The sequence below is a fragment of the Rhinichthys klamathensis genome, unplaced genomic scaffold (assembly GCF_029890125.1).
Source record: "Rhinichthys klamathensis goyatoka isolate OS25496 unplaced genomic scaffold, OSU_Roscu_1.1 h1tg000404l_1, whole genome shotgun sequence".
In the NCBI taxonomy this organism is placed as follows: domain Eukaryota; kingdom Metazoa; phylum Chordata; class Actinopteri; order Cypriniformes; family Leuciscidae; genus Rhinichthys; species Rhinichthys klamathensis.
This window is the reverse complement of record NW_026606905.1, coordinates 739,754-763,835: the sequence shown is the minus strand read 5'-3', so window position 1 is coordinate 763,835 and position 24,082 is coordinate 739,754. Positions and strand designations below refer to the sequence as shown.

The following is a 24,082-nucleotide window of genomic DNA, read 5'->3' as shown; positions in this document are numbered from 1 at the left end:
ATGACACATCACATTATACTATATAATGGCTTCAGAACACTTAGAAGATAGTGCATGAAAACTTTATGGTGCTTTATAATGTTTTTGTGCCTTTTGTGGGGGTTAACAATAACACAGAATAATATGCACAATATCGGATTTGGATCGGCCTCGTCTGACCGATACCCGATCCGGCAAAAATGGCAGTATCGGAGCCGATACCGATACTAAGTATCGGATCGATGCATCCCTAGTTTCTATCGTGTCAGATGCTGTGTACCACAAAACCCTAAAACAGGGGTCGGCAACAGGCGGCCCGCGGGCCAAAACTGGCCCGCCGGCAATAATATCTGGCCCGCGCCGCAGCCTGAAAAGTTCTAAAAGACATTCAAAAGAGTCTGTGGATCGCTAGACACACCTCTAAAATAACCGTCATGAAATGTCTAATATTATATTAAATGCGTCTCTATAGCACGCGTTGTGTTTATCGTGCAATTTATACACGAAAATGTGTTTTTACGTGCATATGATACGCAGTTTTTCGCGTGCATTTGATACGCACTTTATTGCGTGTAATACACACGCATCCCACACCACTAATCCTACCCAACGTATAATACACACGCACCAGACACCACTACTAAACCTACCCATCGTGCAATTTATACACGAAAATGTGTTTTTACGTGCATATGATACGCAGTTTTTCGCGTGCATTTGATACGCACTTTATTGCGTGTAATACACACGCATCCCACACCACTAATCCTACCCAACGTATAATACACACGCACCAGACACCACTACTAAACCTACCCATGCGTATCATATGCACGTAAAAACTCTTTTTCGCGTATAAATTGCACGATAGACACAATGCGTGCTATAGAGACGCATTTAGTGTGATCGGGTTGTCGTTGCAGATAAGACACACGACACACCGGCTTTGCATTTACAAAAATAGGTAGGATGAACGCATAGTTGTCTTTTTATTATTCTTTGTATAACTATTTTCGCTGTCAACTTCCCTTTTTAGACTCTTTGATAGTGCCATTTTCTCTCACCAGCTTAAATGTTAACACGACGTAATAGCGTAAAAAAAGTAGCTATGCAGTTTAGTAGGCTATGCGAGGATGCCAAGGAATAATTCTAAGTTTAAAAGTAGTCTACGTCAAATAATTATTACAATAAGTTAGACTCCATTGTGTAACAAGCAAATTAAAATGATACACATTTATTCACAATATGGAAAGAGGAAATAAAACATAGTTCGTTAAGAGCATGACTCAAAAATGCCATTAATGGGCTTATTCAAGTCCTCTTTTATTTTTTTAGTTATTTTTATCCATTCCGCATCTCCCACATGTGTGTTTTAGCAAGGCAGGATGTGTTGCAAGATGCCGCAATATATCGGGAGACATGTGGGTCAGACATGATTTTGACCACTTCATTAAGTTTTGTTTTGTAGAAAGCCTATCTAAAAATTTAATTTCGTTTTGTATCATTTGTATCTTATTTTTAATCAATGTTTTATCAACCAATTGCCTGTATTTAATAAAAGCAAATATAGCAGACAATATAATCGGACATGGAGGCGCCGGCGAGATTGCATTGCTCGTGAACTGGAGCTCGTCTCATAAATGAACCGAAACTCAGCGTTTAAGCTGCCTCACAGACACGAAAATATATAGAAAGCTTAAAAATGTCTAATTTTAAACGAAACAATTCAAAACGAAAAGAAACCGACTACTCTCTGCTTATGTAATCCATATGAAATGTGCATTTCTCTCTATAGGCGCGTTAACTACTGCGGTCACTATTGCAGCCGACTGAGCCGACACAAGACACTTATAAACAATTAAAATGTCTCCTTGCTATATTTGAAACATTCATAATCATTACTTTTGCCGGTTCCTTGTGACAGCTTTTGCGTTATTGGCAGCGTCACCCTCTGGTTACATGAACACGGCGTCACCACCGAATCAGCACCGAAAACATGGGAATTTTTTTAGACAATAATCCCACGACCTATTCGATATTCTATAATTAAATCAACAAATCGAATATTCGAAAATCGTGACTCATCCCTACTGCTTTATTAATGTATCCAGTATAAAACCCGGACACTGCCACACTGACTGTCCTACTACAGTATTTAACACAGAGTAACAGCTCACTAACATTCTAGTTGCATTTTTCATCAATTAATTTCTTAAATTATCCATTGACTATGTTCTGGCCCGCCATCTAGTGTAAAAAATTTTTTTTGGCCCGATGCCAACCTTACTTGCCGACCCCTGCCCTAAAACATGTCTACTTAAAGCCAACCAAGATAGTGTTGAAAACATATACGGGGGAGCCTGTGACTATTAGAGGGTAATGGATGTGGAAGTGGAATTAAATGGTCAATCAGCAACGCTGCCACTGTATGGCGTAAAAGGGAAATACCCAGCTTTACTTGGTCGAGAATGGCTGGAAACAATGAAACTGGACTGGCCGACCGTGCGGATGGTGTCAAAGGGTAACACGGAGCTCAGGGATGTTCTAGAAAAACATACTGATGTTTTCAAGGATGAACTGGGCATGATGAAAGACATTACAGCCAAGCTCGACATTAAGCCTGATAGTAAGGCAAAGTGTTGCAAAGCCTGTTCTGTGCCATATGCTATCAGATCAAAAGTTGAGACCGCTCTGGAAGATCTGGTAACCAGTGGAGTCATCATACCAGTGAGTAACAGTGAGTGGGCTACGCCTATAGTACCCGTGCTTAAAAAGGATGGTTCCATTCGATTTGTGGTGATTTTAAAGTCACAGTAAACCCTATACTGTCTCCTGACCAGTATCCACTTCCCCTCATTGATGATCTGTTTGCTGGCTTGGCAGGGGGGAAGCGGTTCAGCAAACTTGATTTGAGTCAAGCCTACCTACAAATGAAAGTCGATGAGAACTCTAAGGAGTTACTGACAATTGTCACACACAAGGGGCTTTTCAGATACTAGCGTCTTCCCTTTGGTATCACATTGGCCCCTTCGCTTTTCCAGAGGGCCATGGACCAGGTGTTAAGTTACCTGTTGGGGGTGCAGTGCTACTTAGATGACATCTTGGTAACAGGAAAAACCGAAGCGGAGCATCTGAGTAATCTGGATGGTACACTCCAGCCCCTAAAGGAATATGGTTTAAGAGTGAGAAAAGACAAATGTGAGTTTTTCAAGCAGTCAGTTAAATATCTTGGTCATGTGATCGATGCTGATGGACTGCACAAGGCACCTTCAAAAGTAAGAGCCATACTAGAGGCTCCAGCACCACAGAACACCAGCCAGCTCCGCTTGTTCATAGGTCTTCTAAATTACTCTGGACGATTCATCAGTGGATTAGCCACACTGTTGAAACCACTACACAGTCATGGGAATGGACACAGCAATGCGAGACCACTTTTCAAGAAGCTAAGAAAGCTCTGGTGAAGTCCGATGTGCTAACCCATTTTAACCCAAAAGCTCCCCCTGCAGTTAGCCCCTGATGCGTCATCTTATGGGGTGGGAGCTGTGATTTCCCACATCATGCCTTCGGGAGAAGAAAGGCCAATAGCATTTGCCTCACGCACGCTGAACAAAGCAGAGAGCAAGTATGCGCAAATTGAGCGAGAAGCTTTGGGAATCATTTTTGGTGTTTGAAAATTTCACCAGTATCTGTATGGCAGGCAGTTTATACTGCTAACTGATCACCGGCCTTTAACCACAATTCTTGAGCCACACACAGGTATTCCCTCTCTGGCAGCAAGCCGAATGCAGAGATGGGCTCTGCTGTTATCAGCACATCACTTCGTCATCATCACATGACTCCACCCATTACTTATGTCTTAAAGTAACAACGCTTTATTCATAACAACGGTCAAGCTGGAAAATGGAACTGTTGTAAGGAGAAATCGGAATCATCTCAAGACTGTGCCTGGAGGACCACAGAGAACAGACACACAAAACACGAGTGTCAAGATTGAACAGACTAATCAGAAGATTAATCTGGATGAGGGACATTCAAAGACAGGACCGGAGAGGCTGCTCTGTCTAGTCTTCGTCGTCTGTTAGGAACCTGGGTGTGCTCTTTGTAACTGCCTCACAGTTTTAGTTGGGTTTGTTACTGTTTTTTGGTTCCTACCTGAAAAATAATAGATCGTAGAAGCGGAACTAATTAGCGCCGATTTTGTGTCCGCACGTAACTAATAGGACAAAACACCTGCAAGTGAAGCGCTAAAAGCATAGCATGACGAGCTCTCCGGGCTAGGTTAATATTAAGAATATAAAACACATCTAGATGCGTATTATCTGAGGCAAGGAAGACGTTAAAGATTTAGCCCCTCTTAGTAGAAAGCAGCCTACGAGGTATGTTCTTTTGTATCTGTTTTTACGTAATATGTTTTGTGTGAATGCTTGTGTTATCTAGTGTGTAACAATAACGTCACAATTTGTATTCAAGGCATTGTATTTATATTATCCTTTTATTTTTCTCTCTTCCAACCCAGTTCTCACGGGTTGAGGGTTGACATATGTTGGAGAAATAAACCCCGTATTTTAAACAAGACCTCGTGTTTCGTGTTGACTACTGAGGGAGCTACATTGATACCAATTTTTCATTTGAAAGTCACATGTCTAGTATCTGTAAAACCTAATTTTTCCATCTTAAAAATATATCTAAATTACGTCATATGCTCTCAATGACAAAAATGCGGAACAATTAGTTCTTACCAGAACCAGGAAGTATGACCATATTAGCCCGGTTCTGTCAACACTGCATTTGCTCCCTATTAAACATCGTATAAATTTTAAAATATTACTGATTACTTACAAAGCACTAAATGGTTTAGCTCCCCAGTACTTGAGCGACCTCTTAACGCATTATAGTCCTTCACGTCTATTGCAATCTCAAAATTACGGCCAGTTGATAATACCGAGAATATCAAAATTGACTGCTGGCGGTAGATCCTTTTCCTATTTAGCACCAAAACTTTGGAACAGACTTCCTAACATTGTCCAGGAAGCAGAGACACTCTGTCAGTTTAAATCTAGACTAAAAACACATCTCTTTGACCTAGCATACACATAACACATTATAGACTTCTATAATTCAATGTTAGGCTGCATAGATTAGGTCAGCAGGAACTGGGAACACTTCCCATAAATCCTGATGTACTCGTTACATCGTAAGAAGAATGGCGTCTACGCTAATATTAGTCTCTCTCTTTATCCCGAGGTTTACCGCAGTCTGCCAGATCCAAGCCATATCCAGATCTGATGAAGGATCTGTGCCTGGACATGACAACAAAGCAGTCCTGAATTGTCAACTGGTCTCTCCCCTGAGAAGGCCTCCTTCCCTTCCCTTTACATCCTTTACCTCTATACAGATAAAGCGTCATCAAAATAATTCCAGTTCACATGGCTACACAGAAGCGATAAATAATTATATATTATAATTTTTTAAGGCCAGCCAAGTAATTTGTTGAGGTCAATTTCTAAAGAAAGACTACACGCCTGCGCACATATATATTCAAACGCGCATACCTATAGCAGACTGATCTCATGAAATGGCGTATGTATGACACGCCAATTCGAATTTCCATTTTTGGCGTGCAATCAACACGCATAATCGCTTTTCAGCGTGTTTATCAATGCCGTTGACTTAATGTTACATTACTGTATATATAAATATATGACCGACCCCAACCCCGTCCCTAAACCTACCCGTCACTGGGGTTAATACCATTTATGAGTCTTCCCCTACCATCCTAGGAAAAAAAAGTTGTTGTTTTTTAAGGCTTGCACCTTTGAACCTATTTCAAGGTTTGCATTCTCGAGACACCAGGCACTGTTGTTGTGCGAATGAGCGGGCCAGAGCGTGTTAGGGTTTTTCTGTTAGAACAGTGTCGTGTTAGCGGCTCCTAAGTTAATTCCACAAGTTTTATTATTTCACAGACAGTAAAAAAAAAAAAAAAAAAAACAGAGCAATACAGTCAAGGGAACATTATCTGCACTTTTTTTAATCCCCACATTTTACTCTGAATGATAGACAAAACAGTAGGAAGAAGAGAGAAAAAAAGAAGGGTGAATTCAGACAAGAACTAGACGAACACCTCCACCCCCCACCCCCACACAAGACACTGCAATATCTATAATAATAACAATAATACATGAAATGTATATAGTAATAACAATAATACATGAACATAAGTACATAAGTATACCTACATGCATGTGCACACAACCATACTATACATAAATGTCAACATGCTCACACACTGTACAAACTTAATCAAAATCTAGTGAGGTCAGAGAATCAAAGAAATTTAGAATGGGGTTCCAAGTTTTATAGAATTTAACAGTTGAACCCTGGGTAGTGTACTTACGTTTTTCAAGAGAAAGGAATGACATAAGATCTTTTAACCAAGAGTTAGTTGGGGGTGGAGTTAGACACTTCCAATGTAGCAAAATACATCTTCTAGCAACCAGCGAGGCAAACGCTATAACATCTGCTTGTTGTTTTGTGAAAAGAGAAGAGAAAACAGACACATCAAAGATGGCAACAATAGGACATGGAGGGAGAGAAATATGCAAAGCCCCTGAAAGAAAGTCAAAAAAGGAAGCCCAGTATGAGGCCAGTTTGGGGCAAGTGAAAAATGTATGTACATGATCAGCTGAGGAAAAGGAGCACCTGATACAAGAATCATCTGTTTCTGGGAACAATTTGTGGAGTCTAGCTTTGGTAAAGTGAGATCGATGCAAAACTTTTAACTGAATCAAACTTCACCAGGCACATGTAGAAGTAGAGTTAACTTTAACAAGGGCCTCGGACCAAAGCTCTTCAGAAAGGCTGAGCTCCTACTCTTTCTACCATGTTGACTTCAGACAGGAGAGAGATGAAGTTCTAGATGAAAGCAACATGAAAATATAGCTGCGAGCAGCGATTGCGGGCCCAAGCCGGTGGCACCGCAACCCCGGAGCCTTTAGTTAACTAAAGGCACCGGAGTGGCGGTGCCGCCGGCTTTGGCCCTTCATCGCTGCTCGCAGCTATATTTATATATATATATATATATATATAAACAAGCCGGTGGCACTGCCACCCCGGTGCCTTTAGGGTTACTGTGCACGACGTGCAAAAACGTAACCCCGCTTTCACTGTCGCCCTACGGTCTCATGGATTTAACGGACACATGAAATAAGTACACAAGACCGAAAATTCATATGAAGTGTACCATTTTGGACAGGGCCTATGATCGTGAATCACAATAGCCACATATATGAGATAATTTAAATTTAGAATCATTTTTAATGTCATAGGATGTCATAGGTCAATCTGTTTTGCAGCACTTAAATGTGTAAATCCAGAAGCCCAGTATTTATCTGGAGGTCTTTGCCCTTTGCCTGTCAACCTGGTTTGTCTCTGCCTTTTCTGTTCTGCCCTGTTTGCCATTTCTTAATAAAAAGCTGCAAATGGATCCCCCTGGCCTGACCCTCCCTCGTTACAACACATATGCTGCATCTGCTCGCTATCCGCCGAACGGCTCTGGTAGTTCCGCTTCAGCACTGATGATGTTGTAGGAATAGCGCGCTCTGGTTGGTCTGGATTATTCGGGATTTTTTATTTTATACAGAAATAAGTTATTTATAATTTAGATGAGAATAAAGTTAGTGTTGATTAAAATGAAGGAAAACAAATATATTGATCTGAAATATAGCACATAAATTTCAAATTAATTTAGGTTCAATTACCAAACATACAATCTTAATTTAATTTAAAGCAAACAATACATTTAAATACATTTAAATTATGACTAGTCAGAATGGCATTGTAGATATCTCAAACTGGAGTTAGGGATAGTCATAAACAGGGGCGACAGTGGCTCAGTGGTTCATGTAGGTTGTCTACAAACCGGAAGGTTGGTGGTTCAATCCCCAGTTCCACCTGACCAAGTGTCGAGGTGTACATGAGCAAGACACCTAACCCCAGCTGCTCCCAACGAGCTGGATGGCGCCTTGCATGGCTGACACCGCCGTCGGTGTGTGAATGGGTGAATGTGAGGCAATATGTAAAGCGCTTTGGTGGCCATTGGGTCTGTGAAAGCGCTATATAAATGCAGTCCATTTACCATTTACCATTTAATTGTAGATATCTATTATCAAGTTATAGATATCTTGAAATTCATTTTGATTAGAGATATCTGAAATTTGATATCTGTAACTTTCATTTTATTGGGTTAGCTATGCGCACTGTGATTGGCTCATCGCGTTTGGGGGCGTGGCTTAGCCATAGGTCAATTACGTTACAGATGTCTTAAATGATAATACAAACTATCCAAAATATAATTACGACTTGTCAGAAAGACGTTGTTGAGATCTACAATGTTAATTCCGGATAGTCAAACTAAGCTTTTAAATGTTAAAAGGGCTTGCCATACAGAGACGTAGGCTCAGAGAGAGGCTCACCATATTCAAACCAAAATATCTGACTTCCTGTTGGTCGGAGCTAATGACTGTAAATTAGAAAGTTGTCCGGCTCGAGGAGAACAATATACATACCGATTTTTGTAACTGTAGATAAAACTAATCCCCCCACTTTTGACAAAAGGTGGCGCTACTGAGCCCTCACCACGCCCGTTTCTAAACTTTGCACATGTCTACTGGCTAATAAATGTAATGTGTCTGTCGAGTTTTATGCAATTTCAAGCATGCTAAGAGTCTCAAAAGCATCAAACAAGAATATTAAAGTTTGATGCGTTGCCACGGCAACAGTATCTAAGATATCAATAATATTTTCACAGGTCTACATCTGCCGTGTGTTTACATTATACACATAAAGTTTGAAGCAAATCGGGTAAAAATAAGAGGGTTATTTCAAAGCATTTTGAAAGGGACACACTTCCTGCTGCCAGTTGGTGGCGCTATAACTTTGACTCACAATAGTCACATCCATGTGACCGGCCTCTTACAACGAACACACTGCTGAAGTTTCACCAAGATCAGTTAATGTATAAAGAAGTTATAACACACTTCCTGTTTCTCTTTTCGCGCCATAATTTCGTTTCCTCGCCATGGGCCAAACCGTTCGAGATATCAAAAATCCCCTGGCAATTTTTCATCCTCAATGTCTTGACTTCATGTTGACCGAGTTTTGTGCCGTGTGTTTGAATTCTCTAGGAGGAGTATTTCAAATTCCATTGCATGCGTTTTCCAAACAACCCTAAATAGCCGACTTCCTGTTGGGCTGGGGTAAAAAGTAAGAGTATGAAGGATATATGAACCGATGAGATCTATATGTGTACTGAGTTTCATATTATTACATGCAAACGTGTTTGATTTATGGACCAAGTTTTCGGACCCCGTTCCAGGGGGCGCTGTCGAACCCCCTGCCACGCCCGGGTACCAGCTTCAGCCCGGCCCTGATGGCCGCGGGTTCTGACCCGTGTGCAAAGTTTCAAGAGTTTTTGAGCATGTTAAGGGCCCCAAAAGTGCCTGAATAGTCGTTAGAATTTTTTTTTTACATGTATCCTAAGGAAAACAATAGGGTCTTCGCCCTTTCAGGGCTTGGGCCCTAATAAATAGAAGAGATACAGTTACCATTTATAGGGGCTGACAGTAAATTCTCAATGAGGGATTTTTGAGTTATTGTAAAATTACGAAGTTGAAAATACCTGAATAAGCTTGTAGTATGTAAATTATATTTGGATAAGAGGTCGTTGAAAGTAGCAAAATAAGTATCAATGAAAAGATCTGAGAAACAAACAATGCCTTTATCATGCCATCTATTAAAAGTGTGATCAATAGCAGATGGCAAAAACAAGTGATTGTTGCAAATAGGGCTGAAAACAGAGAGTGATTTCAAATGAAAATGTTGTCGATATTGTTTTCAAATTTGTAAAGTTAACACAATGGGATTTCTAGTATAGCTAGAGGGTTGGAGAGATAGAGGAGCAAAGACTAGTGTTGGAAGGGAAGAAGATGTACAAGTAGCAGCTTCTAGTGTACACCAGTTAACCTCTGGAGCATTATACCATAATGAAATCTTGGAAATATTAGCAGTCCAGTAATAAAATAAAAAAATTGGCAGAGCTAAACCACCATCGCTTTTACGGCGTTGAAGAATAGTTTTGTTTACTTTGGGAATATTACCTGCCCAAATAAAAGAGGAGACTGTTTTATCAAGACAGTTGAAAAAAGATTTAGGTAAAAGAGGGAGAGGATTGAAAGAGAAATAAAAGTCGTGGAAGAACATTCATTTTAATAGTCTCCACTCTTCCTACTACTCTTCCTAGAGAGGGGAAGGCTGCCCCAACGTTTTAAATTGAGTTTAATTTGTTCGACCAAGTTAGTGAATTTTTTCTTAAAAAGAAAACTGAAAGAGTGAGAAATGTTTACCCCTAAATAACGAAACCCCATAAAAGACAAATGAAAGGGTAGAGCGCTTTTAGGAATTTTCCTAGCCGCATTGTTTATGGGGAAACATTCACTTTTTGTAAAATTCAATTTGTAACCAGAAAAAGAGCCTAAGGTTTCAAGCAGGTGCATAACCTCATCAGCACAGTCTACAGGGTCCTGGAGATATAGCAACAGATCGTCTGCGTATAGAGAGACCCAATGTTCAGTGCCTCCCCTATGGATGCCGGATGTTAAGGGGAAAGGTTACTAAGGTTCTGACATGCTCTGACATTTGTGCTTATTTCTGATACTTGTGACATTTTCATGGCTAAAGTCTGATTACACTGTATTCAGCACAAACTCTGCTACAATAATATGTCAGCAGCATGTATGCAAAAGTTTGTAGTTTTAAGATAATTACGTTTATGCAAAAAAAAATTGTCACTGAAATAAGGTCATGAAACCCATTCTGATTATTTCTTCACAAGACTTTTGAAAATTGTATCACATAGCCTATAATATTTGCTCCAAAACTATGTGAAAATCATCCTGCCTACTCATTCAGATAAAATATTATAATGATTTAAAATTTGAAAGACATGTTTTGTGTAAGAAATCTTTATGCGAGTAGGCGTGAACCACCCATTAATATTGATGTGTTTCACACCTGAGAAAGACAAAGACCCTCCCCTAATGGCCCTATAAGGTGCTATCATTACGAGGAGCCTTGCACAAAAAATGAGGAAAGACTTAAAAAAATAATGGCTTTGTAATTGTTTGGATTTATTTACAACACAACATAATCCAAAGATATACAACAAATGACAAAAAAACACATTATTGAACAGAGACAGATCTAAAGACAGAGACTTGAACAGTTACACACCTTTGTGCCATTGAAACATAGTACATACCTGTCATTTCCAAGGTGTTTGATTGTTCACTTTACCATGTTCATGTACAGAGACTCATGTGAATGTTGAAGTCAGCAGGACTCATCAGTGGGGCATCTGGTCCCTGTATGAAAAAATAAAAATAAAAAAACACCATCTGTGAACATGCTGATTTCCAGAGAAACTATTGGGCTGCACGATTTTGGGAATACATTTTAGATCTTTCTGGTTAAAATTGCTTTTTAAAATTTACAAAATACACACACACATATATATACAGGTCCTTCTCAAAAAATTAGCATATTGTGATAAAGTTCATTATTTTCCATAATGTAATGATAAAAATTAAACTTTCATATATTTTAGATTCATTGCACACCAACTGAAATATTTCAGGTCTTTTATTGTTTTAATACTGATGATTTTGGCATACAGCTGATGAAAACCCAAAATTCCTGTCTCAAAAAAATTAGCATATCATGAAAAGGGTCTCTAAACGAGCTATTAACCTAATCATCTGAATCAACTAATTAACTCTAAACACCTGCAAAAGATTCCTGAGGCTTTTAAAAACTCCCAGCCTGTTTCATTACTCAAAACCGCAATCATGGGTAAGACTGCCGACCTGACTGCTGTCCAGAAGGCCATCATTGACACCCTCAAGCAAGAGGGTAAGACAGAAAGACATTTCTGAACAAATAGGCTGTTCCCAGAGTGCTGTATCAAGGCACCTCAGTGGGAAGTCTGTGGGAAGGAAAAAGTGTGGCAAAAAACGCTGCACAACGAGAAGAGGTGACCGGACCCTGAGGAAGATTGTGGAGAAGGACCGATTCCAGACCTTGGGGGACCTGCGGAAGCAGTGGACTGAGTCTGGAGTAGAAACATCCAGAGCCACCGTGCACAGGCGTGTGCAGGAAATGGGCTACAGGTGCCGCATTCCCCAGGTCAAGCCACTTTTGAACCAGAAACAGCGGCAGAAGCGCCTGACCTGGGCTACAGAGAAGCAGCACTGGACTGTTGCTCAGTTTTGAATGTCATTCGGAAATCAAGGTGCCAGAGTCTGGAGGAAGACTGGGGAGAAGGAAATGCCAAAATGCCTGAAGTCCAGTGTCAAGTACCCACAGTCAGTGATGGTCTGGGGTGCCATGTCAGCTGCTGGTGTTGGTGCACTGTGTTTTATCAAGGGCAGGGTCAATGCAGCTAGCTATCAGGAGATTTTGGAGCACTTCATGCTTCCATCTGCTGAAAAGCTTTATGGAGATGAAGATTTCATTTTTTAGCACGACCTGGCACCTGTTCACAGTGCCAAAACCACTGGTAAATGGTTTACTGACCATGGTATTACTGTGCTCAATTGGCCTGCCAACTCTCCTGACCTGAACCCCATAGAGAATCTGTGGGATATTGTGAAGAGAAAGTTGAGAGACGCAGACCCAACACTCTGGATGAGCTTAAGGCCGCTATCGAAGCATCCTGGGCCTCCATAACACCTCAGCAGTGCCACAGGCTGATTGCCTCCATGCCACGCCGCATTGAAGCAGTCATTTCTGCAAAAGGATTCCCGACCAAGTATTGACTATTGAGTGCACAACTGAACATAATTATTTGAAGGTTGACTTTTTTTTTTTTTGCATTAAAAACACTTCTTTTATTGGTCGGATGAAATATGCTCATTTTTTGAGACAGGAATTTTGGGTTTTCATGAGCTGTATGCCAAAATCATCAGTATTAAAACAATAAAAGACCTGAAATATTTCTGTTGGTGTGCAATGAATCTAAAATATATGAAAGTTTAATTTTTATCATTACATTATGGAAAATAATGACCTTTATCACAATATGCTAATTTTTTGAGAAGGACCTGTATATATATAATGAACACCAGGTTTGTTGTGCCTTGTAGGCATATAGGCTACGTGCAGTGCTGCATAAAATAAAATAAAAACAGTAAACACGGGTCTAAACATTATAATATTCACCATGTTAGAGTAAACACTCATACGAGCCGACTTTTATCATGCTGTTTTATTATCGAACATAGAAATATCCTCGTGTGGTACATGTATATACATTTAGCATTGAAAGGTTGCCTACCAGTCTAGTTCACATTTCAACATGTTTCTGTCTACATATAGATACACATACATGTACGACATTAGGCTTTTTACTCCAATCTCATTTCATAACGTACATTTTAGTCTGGCACCAGTTTAACATGTCTTACCTTAAAAATCTTCTCATCTTCAAATCACGTTCTTCTAATTCTTCTGAGGTAAATCCAAGTGAAACAGCACAGCACAAACACAGTCTTCCAAACTCGACGAAAAGCAGAGAGGAGTAAGTTACTGAAGTCTCTGATTCTTTGTTTTGAGGTGATGAGAGCGTTTACAGCTCTGTGTTCCTCCACGTGGATCATTTGCATGTGAACAGCTCTTGCGCGCGTGGGTCACATTAGAGTTAATTAGGACCCATTTGAGAAACTGTACATGTCGCTGCTTTCATACGGATTACTTAAACATAGAATATTTGTTTTTGATATCATTTACATCATTTAAAAATAAAGACTCCAAGCGTTGTAAAGACATACGTTTCAAGTCTGTGTGACAAACATTCGCCGGTTACAGGTCATTTTCTGTCGTGTTTCAGAATGAACTTCACATTGCTTCACAATGCGCATCAGAATGAACTTCACAACGCGCATCATGTTTATTTTCTTTATTTTACGAAAAACACAACATTTTGTTTTTATTATGAGTCTACACAAATAAAAGAAGACATTTAACAGTTTTGAATGATGTATAACACTTATATGTAAGATCAAAATCAACAGAGTATTTTGAGTCTATTTTGCACTGATAAGAAAATAAGCGAGCTGGTATCGCTGGCGCGACCGCCGACCCCAGGGGATTAAGGCAATAAAAAAAGGTTCAATTGAAAAGAAGAGGGGACAGAGGGCATCCCTGCCTTGTCCTGCTCCTAAGTTAATAACTGATGATCTTTGCAACGGAAGTGAATCAATCAAAACTAAGTTAAGCTGGACAATAACTTTATTCTAGAGCTGCTGTAAAGCCAAAATGATCTCTGTTACTTTAATTTCCTATTATCACTGTAAAGCTGCTTTGAAACAATCTATATTGTTAAAAGCGCTATATAAATGAAGGTGACTTGACTTTTACCAGACATTGCTTACTGCACCTTTAAGTAATAAGAATATTGCCCATAACAACCAGAAAAGCTTAAAGAAACAAACATGTTGCCAATAATAACCAGAAAAGCCTGAGCAACGAGGAACGAGGATAAACAAGCAATGAGGATAAAAGGAAAAGTTTACTTGGTTGCATTGAATTGAACACGGAGATGTCATTCCAATTGGAGATGGAATGAGGATTCCATGGAATGAGGATGAATAATAAGGCCCGGTCACATTACCGAAACTGCGAAATTTCCAAGACCAGAGTTTCAGCGTTTAATTAGTTCCTAAGCAATGTGAGAAAGATGCTGATGATACTGGGCCTCATTCATCAATCTAACGTAGAAACAAGTGCAGGTCCGAGCGAAGAAATCATCTTACGACAGGGTTCACGTGTGATTCATTAAACATTTATATGCTGCAAATCCCATCGTACGATTGATCGTACGTTGATAAATGTGGCGGCTGAAAACAACCATCATTTGAATATCACGGCCCTAAAAATTCACGGTTTAGAGTTTAAACCTAGAGTTTACAACATAGAAATGTAAAACGGCCAAGAAGAGGAAGTAATCTCAGTTCCCATCACTCCACAAGAAATCCCGGTCATTTCTGACCGGAATTTTTTAAATAAAAAAATGTTAAAAATCGTAGCTTCATCGGAATGGTACGAAACTTGGTGACTTTTATGGTACTTAGTATATGAACACACAAAAAAATTGGGGACATGATTTGAAAAGTCTAAGTGGTCGTAAAAAAAATAGTCACACTCAGGACCTTCGGGTCAAAAATGACCGCCATAGGAAATGAATGGGAAATTGGCAAAAATATGAAAATACAGAGTTTTTTTGTGCGTACAATCTACAAATCAGCCACGATGCAGAAAAAAAGCACACAACAGTGAAGGGGTGAATCTCTAAAACATCAAGAGTGCAAAACAGACAAACACATTCTCACACACACATACTTGTACACACAAAAACACACGCACACACAAATGAATGTGTGTCATTGCAAAAGCTAATTTTGGGAAATGTGTGAATAAAAGCAATTATTCATCAATGTAAGGAATAAAAAGCGCACAGCAATGAAAGCATGAGACTGTAAGCCATCAAGGTTGATAAATAGACACACACACACACATACACACGCACACACAGGGAAATATGAGACTGGTGAAACTGTAACAGAGAAATGTGAGAATATGTGAAATAAAATAGTTACAGTTAGTAACAAATACAGTTAGTATGTAAATATGTAAATATATTTAGAGAAATAAAAAAAAGTTTGAAATATCATCCTAACTATATTTACATATTCAATGAACAGTAACTCTTATTCAAAAGGCAACTGCAATTATGAACAAAAAACTAAAATAACAGCAAAAGTATAATAATTGTCAAACAGTAAATGGAAAATAGAGAAATAAAAATAAAAATATCATCCTATTTTCCATTTACTGTTTGATAATTATTATACTTTTGCTGTTATTTTAGTTTTTTGTTCATAATTGCTGTTGCCAATTTTGAATAAGATTTACTGTTCATTGAATTGTACAAAAAATAATTTTAAACCAACCAAACAAACAAAAAACTTGACAAAAATAGTCTTTGAGAATCTCTTATTATATATTAAAAACCACAACCTGAAAAACAAATAGGCAAATATGTTCAAAACAACTAGAATTCACAAGCCTTTCTACAGAGAGCTGTAAATCCATCTAGTGGTTACAATATGATATTGCATGATAATTATGCTCACTACTTCCACCAGATGGCACCAATCTGATTTTAAAAAATAATAATTCTATAGGCCTAGTCTCTAATTTAACCTGAAATACAGCATTAATTAAAAAAAGATATATATACATTTTCTATTATATTCAATGGGGAAAATGGATCATAATTATTCCATAAATATGAATTATTATCATAAAATTCTCAAAAAACTTGACAAAAATAGTCTTTGAGAATCTCTTATTATATATTAAAAAAATCCACAACCTGAAAAAATAGGCAAATATGTCCAAAAACAACTAGAATTCACAAGCCTTTCTACAGAGAGCTGTAAATCCATCTAGTGGTTACAATATGATATTGCATGATAAATATGATCACTACTTCCACCAGATGGCACCAATCTGCTTTCAAAAAATGTTCTCTATAGGCCTAGTCTCTACTTTAACCTAAAATACAGCATTAATTAAAAAATAATAAAAATTATATATATATCTATATAAATTTTCTATTATATTCAATGGGAAAAAATAGATCATAATTATTGCATAAATATTTATTGTTATCATAAAATTCTCTCAAAACACCAAAAATAAAAAGAAAAAATATTATTGAACAAAAATAAATTTCATTGGTTTTACTGAAAAAAGAAAAAAATTGATTTCAGGGGTCCGGTCACTTTTGACCGCGAAGGCCCTGAGTGTGACTGGAAAACGAAGAACCCCAGAGGGTTAAAAGTAAAGATATTTAGAACAGAACAAGAATGAAAAAAAATAAGTAGCTATAATCTATATATTAAACTATAAAATAAAACACAAATTAGGCTATAGTGGCATTCAGTATAAACAACATACAAACATCAAGCCAAAATGAATTTATTTAAAGCAAAACTGAAAAGAAACAGCATTGGGCTCAGTGCTCACGACTCTCATCAGCAAGAATCCAAATATGTTTCCGTATTTGCCATGTAAAATTTGGTTGATTTTACTATTATTCTATTGACTATCTGTTATACAAACTATTATTCATTATGTAAACAAGGCTTTGTACTTCACGTGTTCCAATATCCACGTAAAACAGCATCCTTCACATGGGCAAAAATGTGTTTGGTTGGGTGCTGGGCACACTTACAGCGGATAATTTAAATTGAGCACTGTAACTTTTTGGTTGACTGCATTTTAGTTTGAAGATGAATGGCTGAAATGCCAAGTTAGCAACGCTATTGATTTGTTGTGTGTGTGCGGCACTATGCGCATGTGAGGCACCTGCAAGATCAGTTGGATTTAATAAAATAAAGATATATACAGGAAACAAATACACTGCATTAGAGTTTCACAAAAACAAGCTTAGTTTATCCTACTTGTCGCACAGTTTTGTTTTTTTCTTTTGTTAATCTGGTAATTATTTAAATGAAATACATTGTGTAGTCCTATTTATTTTATTCCTTTTATAGGCTATAGTTGGTTTTCTCTGTTCACAGAAGCGCTGCATGTGCGTGATTTGATGATGTGTGAATCCTTATGTTCTGTTGTTTATGCTGCTATTTGCACGTTAAGCTAAACCCCTGAAAAAAAATTGTGGTAGGCTATTTTAATGGGTCAAAGACACCCATCTATTCTATTTTAATTTAATTTTAATTTGACATTCTGATGTAATCTAAATGAACAAAATGCTCTCATAACAATTCTACACCAGATTTACTATGCTGCACGCAAGTTCACGCTATCTCAAAAACTTGCATACACGAACTGAGACCTGACGTGAGATTTGATCGTAGCCACCCACGTCCATATTGATAAATGCCAAGTTTTGCATGGAAACGGCCATACGCCCAGTTTTCTGTCATACGTTAGTTTTATAAATGAGTCCCACTGAATGGACCTTATATATAGGGATGCTGTGATAGGCGTCGTATTCCGATAGGTAGATGTGGATCAACTGAAAGTCAGCTGAAGCAAGCTTGACTAACATAACCTGCCAAAATTAATGCTATGCTTGATTCTGGAGGGCATTTACACCTGCTCTTTTCACGATCGGATAGCTATCTGATCAGAGAAAATGCATGAAGTGACCCATTAAGCCAGGCATTCACTAAGCGATTTTAGTCTGATTTTGAGTTGAATTCTGACTAGTGCGACTATTTTTGGAGTCAGGCTGAATTTCAGCTTTGTCGTGTATAGTTTGTCGTGCAGTGTACATGGGGTAACGAGAGCCTCTCCCAACTGGCAATCAGATGGTCGGATATATTTTTGACATATTTTGATCGCCTGTTCCAAATCTTGCACAGTTGAAGCAGAGTTTACGAACGGATTACCCTAAACTCAGTTTCCCTCACTGTGCCTGCACGAAAACAGAAGTTAAAACATTTAATCTTTAATGGAGGAAGAAAGAAATTGAAAAGAGGGGGATTTATGTGTAACTCTATCATCTCAATAGAGATGAGAACTCAAGAGGGTAGCCACCACAGTGTGTTCCTTTGCAAATATATATAAAAAATTATTAAACAATATTCAAAAGTAGCTCAGCAGGTAATCTGAAATGGCAAAGAAATAAAAAATAAAATAAAAATAATTGTAACTACTACAGACAACAGGGTTCTATGCAAATAAATACACAATTCAACAAAAAAACAAAACAATTTCACTACAAATTCCGAAGCAAAAATAATTACCAAATCAAACCGAAAACCAGTCAGTATCTGGTGTGACCACCATTTGCCTCACGCAGTGCAACACATCTCCTTCGCATAGAGTTGATCAGATTGTGGCCTGCAGAATGTTGGTCCACTCCTCTTCAATAGCTGTGCGAAGTTGCTGAATATTGGCAGGAACTGGAACACGCTGTTGTATACACCGATCCAGAGCATCCCAAAGATGCTCAATGGGTGACATGTCTGGTGAGTATGCTGGCCATGCAAGAACTGGGATGTTTTCAGCTTCCAGGAATTATGTACAGATCCTTGCAACATGGGGCCGTGCATTATCATCCTGCAACATGAGGTGATGGTCGTGGATGAATGGCACAACAATGGGCCTCAGGATTTCGTCATGGTATCTCTGTGCATTCAAAATGCCATCAATAAAATGCACCTGTGTTCGTTGTCCATAACATACGCCTGCCCATACCATAACCCCACCACCACCATGGGCCACTCGATTCACAACGTTGACATCAGCAAACCGCTCACCCACACGACGCCATACACGCTGTCTGCCATCTGCCCTGTACAGTGAAAACCGGGATTCATCCGTGAAGAGAACACCTCTCCAAAGTGCCAGACGCCAACGAATGTGAGCATTTTCCCACTTCAGTCAGTTATGACGATGAACTGCAGTCAGGTCGAGACCCCGATGAGGACAACGAGCATGCAGATGGGGCTTCCCTGAGACGGTTTCTGACAGTTTGTGCAGAAATTCTTTGGTTATTCAAACCGATTGTTGCAGCAGCTGTCCGGGTGGCTGGTCTCAGATGATCTTGGAGGTGAAGATGCTGGATGTGGAGGTCCTGAGCTGGTGTGGTTACACGTGGTCTGCAGGTGTGAGGCCGGTTGGATGTACTACCAAATTCTCTGAAACGCCTTTGGAGACGGCTTATGGTAGAGAAATGAACATTCAATTCATGGGACATTCCTGTAGTCAGCATGCCAATTGGCCGCTCCCTCAAAACTTGCGACATGCTGTGTGATAAAACTGCACATTTTAGGCCCCGTTTACACGAGAACGATTCCGGGTGAAAACGTAAAAATATTTTATCGGATGTGCCTTTCGTTTACACGGCAACGGCGTTTTGGGGGCTTAAAAACGCAAAAAAGTGAAACCACCCTCCAGAGTGGAAATCTTAAAAACGCTCCACCGTCGCGTTCCCCTCTAACCGGTAAAAACGCAAATCTGCTCACGGTGGCTCTCGTCGCGTACGCGTTTACGTCACATGCATGCGCCAGTACAGGAAAATAACAACCAACATGTCAGATTATTTCCATACGTCGGACCTTCAAGTTGCCCTAGCAGCTCTGAAAAACATACAAGAGTCTTTTCAGCAGTTGTACAAAATATCCACTTTTGCGTTTTCTCTTCAGATCGTTTCCGTGTAAACATAGCCTTTGAGTGGCCTTTTATTTGGCTAGCCTACATCCCACCTGTGCAATAATCATGCTGTCTAATCAGCATCTTGATATTCCACACCTGTGAGGTGGATGGATTATCTCGGCAAAGGAGAAGTGCTCACTAACACAGATTTAGACAGATTAGTTTGAATAAAATATTTCTCAAAAATATTTGAGAGAAATAGGCCTTTTGTGTACGTAGAAAAAGTTTATAAATTTGTTCAGTGTAAAACACAGATTACAATATAAAAGTATAAAAAACAAATATCACATATTTCAATAATTCAATTATGTACAGTACCTGTATTCTTAAATCAATCTGCTTAATTCTTTGAGGCACCAATCAACATATTTAATAACATAATAAGTAATTATAATCAGTGTTGTGCTAGTTACTAAGAAATAGTAACTAGTTACAGTTACTAGTTACTTCATTCAAAAAGTAACTCAATTACTTTGTTGATTACTTACACCAAAAAGTAATGCGTTACTGTTAAAAGTAACTTTTTAGTTACTTTTTTAAAGAAAGTTCTTAAATGTTCCCATTAATGCCCTTTTATGCGTTATAGTCTATACAAACACAAAACTGACTTACACAGAAAGTAATTTTTAAACAGTATTTTATTTAAGTCAGACCAGCACAAACACAGTTGCTCCACAGATGTAAATATACATTTTGCTTCGTTTCGCTCGGACATTTAACGTCGTACACATACACGCGGAATCACTCGGACATTTAATGGCGTAGACATACACGCAAAATATGACGGTTCGTTTCGGCGTGGACATACACGCGGATAGCTCAAAATGCGTATAGATAACACGCCACTTGACTTGAAAGTGGCGTGTATGTTTACGCAAAGTCATGATGTCATGTTGCATCGCTTGAGGTAAGTTTGCCGTTACTAATGTTATTCCTCTCAGACTCAACGGCAAGCTTCTGTTCTTTCTCTGCTGATGCAGCATCTAGTCAAAAAATTAATTACTTTATAATGATATGGCAATGTGTACTTAAGTGTTCTGTATTCATACCGTTTCGCTGTCTGTGTTTTAAATGCGCATCAAGTGCTCAGCGCTCTCCGTGCAGCTTGTAATCTTCGTGCTCGCGCTGCCTCACGTGTACGTAAACAACTCAGCCAGTGAGTTTGTTATGTGTCCTCAGGTGTCCTCTCGCTCTGTATAATGATAGCAGTCTCTTCAGTGCTCTCGTACTGTGTAATGACAGCGCACACTTCTCAGCCGCTCTAGCAACTAATTAATTTAAAAAAGTAACGGACCACGCGCCATATGGTAACGGTAACGGAGTTAATTTATTTAAAAAGTAATGTGTTACAGTATTAGTTACTGTCAAAAGTAACTGCGTTACAGTAACGCGTTACTAGTAACGCGTTACTGCCCAACACTGATTAAAATAATGATAATTTAATACATAAATTGGAAATGCCGAATTCTCTTGATATCACAGATAGCTGATGCTTTTGACGATATCTCTGGATACACAACATCATGGTCTATCGGCGCAACTTGGCACGGGGGGTTATCGCTAGGGTTGGGAACCGAAAACCGGTTCTTATGCAGAACCGATTCTGTTTTTTGACAAAAACTGGAACCGTGCGACATTCCTAAGTTTCGGTTCTAAAAACGGTTCTTGTGCGATGTGCGTGCGAACTGCGAAGCGCTGGGAGCGTATACTTTAATAGCGATGTCTTACCTCATAAATATCAATTACGTTGCCCGCCGCTTGCAGCAGCACAACCAATTAACGCACTCACTCACTCACACACACACACTCAACGCTCACTCACACTCAATGCTACTCATTTACGCCTTGCATGAGATATTTTCTTGTTGACCAGCATGGCGAAGAGAAAGTCAAAAGTGTGGATTCATTTCGAAAGGTTAAATGATGATGAAGCAAAATGTAACACATGTGACAAGCTAATAACATGCCAAGGAGGCTGTACTAGCAATATGACTAAACATTTGCAACAGCACGGAATCAGCCTCAAAACATGCAACGTTTTCGACCGTTTAAGGAAGACAACTGCACCTTGCATGTCCCCATCGCCAGGTACGAATTCATACATGGGTAAATGTATTATTTCAGTAGTAATAAACTATACCATATCAATATTATTTACGTTTATTTTTCAGATGTTAAACATAGCGCGCCAAGCGCGGATACCACGCAATGCGCCACACCCACACCTGCTCCTGGAATGTCAGAGACTGTAACTCTGTTTACTTTAGCGAGTAAAGGGAAAATGACGACAGAGAGAATAAATGAGTGCCACAGGGCTGTTACACGGTTCATAGTGAAAGGTTTACATCCTTTTTCCACCATTGAGTCCCCATGGTTTAGGTAAGTGTTTAGGCACATGCATGCAGCTGAACTACCATTTATTATAAAGTTAACTAACCTACTATATATAACTTGTAAATTAATATACTATAAATATAACTCATAAATTTAATTTATAACTAGGTTTTATGCAGAGACAGAGAGAGAAAATGTATAAGACAGTTTCAGAGGTGTTCATTTCAACATAATATTTAATTTTAATTTCCTTTTTGGTAACACTTTAGAATACGGTTCCTTCGTTAATGAATAACTACACAGGAACAAATGAGTAACACAATATTAACAATCTAGTAACTACTATTAACTAACAAGAAATTCTGATTAACAAATTAATAAGTAACAGCGCACAGATGAAAGTGGTAGTTCACAATTAACTAATCAATAACTACTTTTTTTTAATGCTTCCCAGAGAACTACTGTAAGAATCATGGTAACTAACTAGTAATGACTCAAGTGTTACTACATACTTCTAAAGGAATTACTAATTATTTGGATCCGTATTCTAAAGTGAAGATCATGGTAACTAACTAGTAATTACTCAAGTGTTACTACATACTTCTAAAGGAATTACTAATTCTTTTAAGCTTTTGAGGTTTTTGGTGAAGTTTTAGATAGTAATTCCCATAGAAGTATGTAGTAACACTTGAGTAATTACTAGTTAGTTACCATGATCTTCACTTTAGAATACGGATCCAAATAATTAGTAATTCCTTTAGAACTATGTAGTAACACTTGAGTAATTACTAGTTAGTTACCATGATCTTCACTTTAGAATACGGATCCAAATAATTAGTCATTCCTTTAGAAGTATGTAGTAACACTTGAGTCATTGCTAGTTAGTTATCATGATTATTACATGAAAAGCCAATCCTAAAGTGTAGAATCTTCTAATCGTTCACAAGATATTTGCACACACGTATGAGGTAGGAGACATTAATAAAATCTTCTCTTTTTTTTTTGCGAGGTATAGGTTAAATAATAAAATCACTGTATATGATATTTGGATGGCCGATATGTTCTCAATATCGATAATCGATAATGTTACTCAATATGTTCCAGCCGTCACCGTGACTCTGGCCAATTTTCTGCCATTCCTCTGGACTGGCATTGAATCACTACAGGACAAGTAAGGTCCCGACAACTGCATTTAAAAAGCCATTTCTTTAAAATTATTCAGTTGATAAATAGTTCTCTAGGAGAGCGCATAGGCTAATTATTTCCCAAATCATAAGTCTGCTATGCTATTACATATTGATAAACCTTGTGTATTTGTTTACAGCAGTTATTAATGTTAATGTAGTACTAGTCATTTGTCCTGAATAGTTATTGATTAGTTTTGCATGAACTATTAATCTTCTTCAGTAGTTCTCTGGGAAGCATAAAAAAAATAGTAGTTATCAATTAGTTAATAGTGAACTAC

At 38.5% G+C, this 24,082-nt stretch overlaps 1 pseudogene; it reads left to right on the top strand.

Moving 5' to 3' along the window:
• The first annotated feature begins 2,358 nt into the window (after positions 1 to 2,358).
• LOC130070359 (uncharacterized protein K02A2.6-like) lies at positions 2,359 to 3,440 on the top strand (annotated as a pseudogene).
• The last annotated feature ends 20,642 nt before the right edge of the window (positions 3,441 to 24,082 follow it).